This window comes from Colobus angolensis, unplaced genomic scaffold, assembly GCF_000951035.1.
Source record: "Colobus angolensis palliatus isolate OR3802 unplaced genomic scaffold, Cang.pa_1.0 Scaffold59, whole genome shotgun sequence".
NCBI classification, from domain to species: Eukaryota; Metazoa; Chordata; class Mammalia; order Primates; family Cercopithecidae; genus Colobus; species Colobus angolensis.
In genome coordinates, this window is record NW_012119487.1 from 3774675 (window position 1) to 3778507 (window position 3833).

Consider the following 3833-nt stretch of genomic DNA (forward strand, 5'->3'; position numbering starts at 1 on the left):
CGGGCTCTTTTTTGGTTCCATATGAACTTTAAAGCAGTTTTTTCCAATTCTGTGAAGAAACTCATTGGTAGCTTGATGGGGATGGGATTGAATCTATAAATAATCTGAATATCTTTTTGCAGATTGTGTGCTTGTGTATGTGTGTGTGTGTCTATAAGAAATGCATGCTTATAGAGTGTGTTACTTCTCAGTTCTGTTTCTATGTAATTGGATCTTTCCTTTCCCATGCTATTTTAGAAGGACATTGATAGATAAACCTGATAAGATCTTAATTTTATCTAATGTGGTCTTAACTTCATCTATATGATGACTAGTATGGGCTATACTAGATCAGTGGTTTTCAAACTAAATTTTTCACTTCTACAGAAGATAAAAGGTAACAAGTGAACATAACTTAGAGAGTCCCACCACAACGTCAATCAAAGCAGCTTCCTTTTAGTTGTTTTCTGTTTGATTTTGGCATGATATTCCACTTCAAAATAGCAAAAAGTAGAATTTACCTTCTTTTAAAAATGTTTAAAAGCCGCTGGACTAGGTGATCAATAAAGATATTCATCTGTGGTTTTATAGATAAAAAACATTTTGCTGTTGCTGATAGTATATTTATTATTTATTTTTCCTGAATATTTAATTTCTCATTGAGACAATCTTTGCTTTTATAGAGATTATTCTGGGTTCCCTTGCTTTCTTCCTCATTCAGAATGTTCAGTTACTACAAACAAAATGACAAACTCTTTATTTGCTCTGTTTTGTTTTGTGTATCATTTTTAACTGACACATAATAACTATACATATTTATGGGGTACAGGGTGATGTTTCCATACATGTATACATTGCATAATCATCAAGTCAGGGTATTTAGCTTATCCATTCCTGCATATGTTTATCATTTGTTTGTGGTGAGGAAATTCAAAATCCTCTCTTCTAGCTATTTTGAAATATACAATATTTTTAACCATAGTCACCCTACTGTGCAATAGAGCATCAGAACCTATTCCTTCTACCTAACTGTAACTTTTTACCTGTTGACCAACATCTCGCTATGACCCCCTTTCTTCTCCTCTTCCCCTCCGCTGACCAGTATTTTACTCTGTACTTCTATGAGATCTACTTTTTTAGATTCTGCATATGAGTGAGATTATATGGTATCTGTCTTTCTGTGCCTGGCTTATTTCACTTAACATAATGTCTTCCAGGTTCATCCATGTTGCCACGAATGATAGAATTGTATTCATTTTGTTGCTGAATAGTATTCCATTGAGTTTTTGTACTACATTTTCTTTGTCCATTCATCCGCCAATGGACACTTAGGTTGATTTCATATCTTGGCTATTGTGTATAGTGTTGCAATAAACATGGGAATCTCAAACACTGACTTCATTTCCATTGGATATATGCTGAGTAGGGGAATTGCTGGATCTTATTTCAGGTAGTCCTATTTTTAATTTTTTGAGAAACATCTATACTTCTTTAAATTTTACTTTAAGTTCTGGGATACATGTGCAGAATGTGCAAGTTTGTTACATAGGTGTGCAGGTTTGTTACATAGATATACATGTGCCATGGTGGTTTGCTGTACCTATTAACCCATCACCTAGGTTTTAAGCCCCATATGCATTAGGTATTTTTCCTAATGTTCTCCATCCCCTTATCCCCAACTCCCAACAGGTCCCCATGTGTGTTGTTCCCCTCCCTGTGTCCATGAGTTCTCATTGTTCAACCATTTGACCCAGCAATCCTATTACTGGGTATATACTCAAAGGATTAGAAATCATTCTACTGTAAAGACACATGCACACATATATTTATTGCAGCTATTTACAACAGCAAAGACTTGGAACCAACCTAAATGGCCATCAATGATAGACTGGATAAAGAAAATGTGGCACATATACACCTCTATACTATTTTCAAAATGGCAAGTTTTTAACAAGAACTTCCTCAGAAATGCTGAACGTAAATTTGCTGAATATGTTCAGCAATAGTATTGATGAGTGAAATATTTTTACCTTTTTATTAACACACATACTAAAGTACTAGATGTAAAAATCTTTTTTTCTCTCAGATATCAATTGCTACTTATGATAAAGTATGTGCAAAAAATAATAATACAACCTTGCAACCTCTATTCCTTCCTGGTCCCACACATACCACCACCAAAACAACCTATCAGTGATAGCCTCTCTGGGTCTTCTGTCTTCCAGGCATTCTCTCTTTCACTTTTCAAACATTCCCAAGCTAAGACAAGAACTTGTTAAACTTGGCAGTATCTCCACTTTGCCTATAAGTGCTAGATCTTCATTTCTATACCTCTTTTTTTTTTTTTTTCTATTCCTATAGTGCCTCCTTCTTTTCCCAGGGAATCTAATGCCTTAAATATTGTCTCCTCTCCTCCCCTACCAAATCTTGTCTCAGAAAAAGATGAATAAACTCTATCAAAGTTTACATTGGCAATAAAGCCAAATGCGTCCTCCCACTTGGGGATAGGTGCCCTTTAAAGAGAGGCTTCTGAACCAATTAGTACTACCTGTATGGGCTGTCTCTGGAGGTAAGGAGTTCCCTGTCACTGAGTATCTCTGCATCTGGCACTAGATAACCCCTAACATAAAAAATGAAAAAGAGAAATTAAAGCACAGAAGGGTGAGTTAGACTAGATATGGTGTGAGATTTCTTCCAAATCTGTGGCTCCATGGAAAAGCAGAATGCAGGGTATGTTCTGAAGGAGGAGGGAGAGAAAGGATACAGCTGAGATGAGTTTTAGTGAGATTTTTTAAAAAGATTAATAGGAAAAATTATAAGTTCTAGGGGGAACTGGGCCTACCCAAGATTCTCAACTGAGGGCATTGAGCAGAAAGGACAGAAACTTCAACCTCAGCCAGTTGACAAAAGTGACCACTGAATTCTTCTTTTCTCTATTTCACAGTTTTACCTAGAGCTACATAAAGTTTCAGTTATCTCTGACCCAGTGTGGCATTTTTTATTTTTTTGTTTTTTAAAATAATCAAAACAGGGAAAATATGGTAGAGATTAAAATGCTACATGTCTACATGTCTTCAGGGATGTAGGAAAATATAAGATTATTTAAAAACTTGATCCTACTTAAGTCATTCAAATGATTAATTAATTAAAAAGCTATTTAATTTGTCCCTACTATGTGCCAAGCTTTGTGATACATTTATGAATACCTGGATACGGTCTCTGCCATCTCTGAGTTTATAAGCCAACAGAAATGATAGACTTTTAAACAAAAATTTATAATAAAGTGAACAAGTGTTACATTAAAGAAGTTCAAAGCCCTTATAGCCTCATAGCTTACTTAAAGAAGAAGAATAGAAAGTCTCCAGGAGAAATGAATATTTAAGCTGATGAGCAGGACTTGAAGGGTGAGTGTTCTAGATGGATAGAACAGCATATGAAAAGTTTCAGGCCAGGCACGGTGGCTCACGCCTGTAATCCCAGCACTTTGGGAGGCCAAGGCGGGTGGATCATGAGGTCAGGACATCGAGACCATTCTGGCTAACACGCCGAAACCTTGTCTCTACTAAAAATACAAAAAATATTAGCTGGGCCTGGTGGCACATGCCTGTAGTAGTCTTGGCTACCCAGGAGGCCGAGGCAGGAGAATTGCTTGAAGCTGAGAGGCAGAGGTTGCAGTGAGCCAGATCGCACCACTGCACTCTAGCCTAAGCGACAGAGTGAGACTCTGTCAAAAAAAAAAGGAAGAAAGAAGAAAGGAAGGAAGGAAGGAAGGAAGGAAGGAAGGAGAAAAGAAAGAAGAGAAAGAAAGAGAAAGAAAGAAGAGAAAGAAAGAAAGAAAGAGAGAAAGAAAGAAA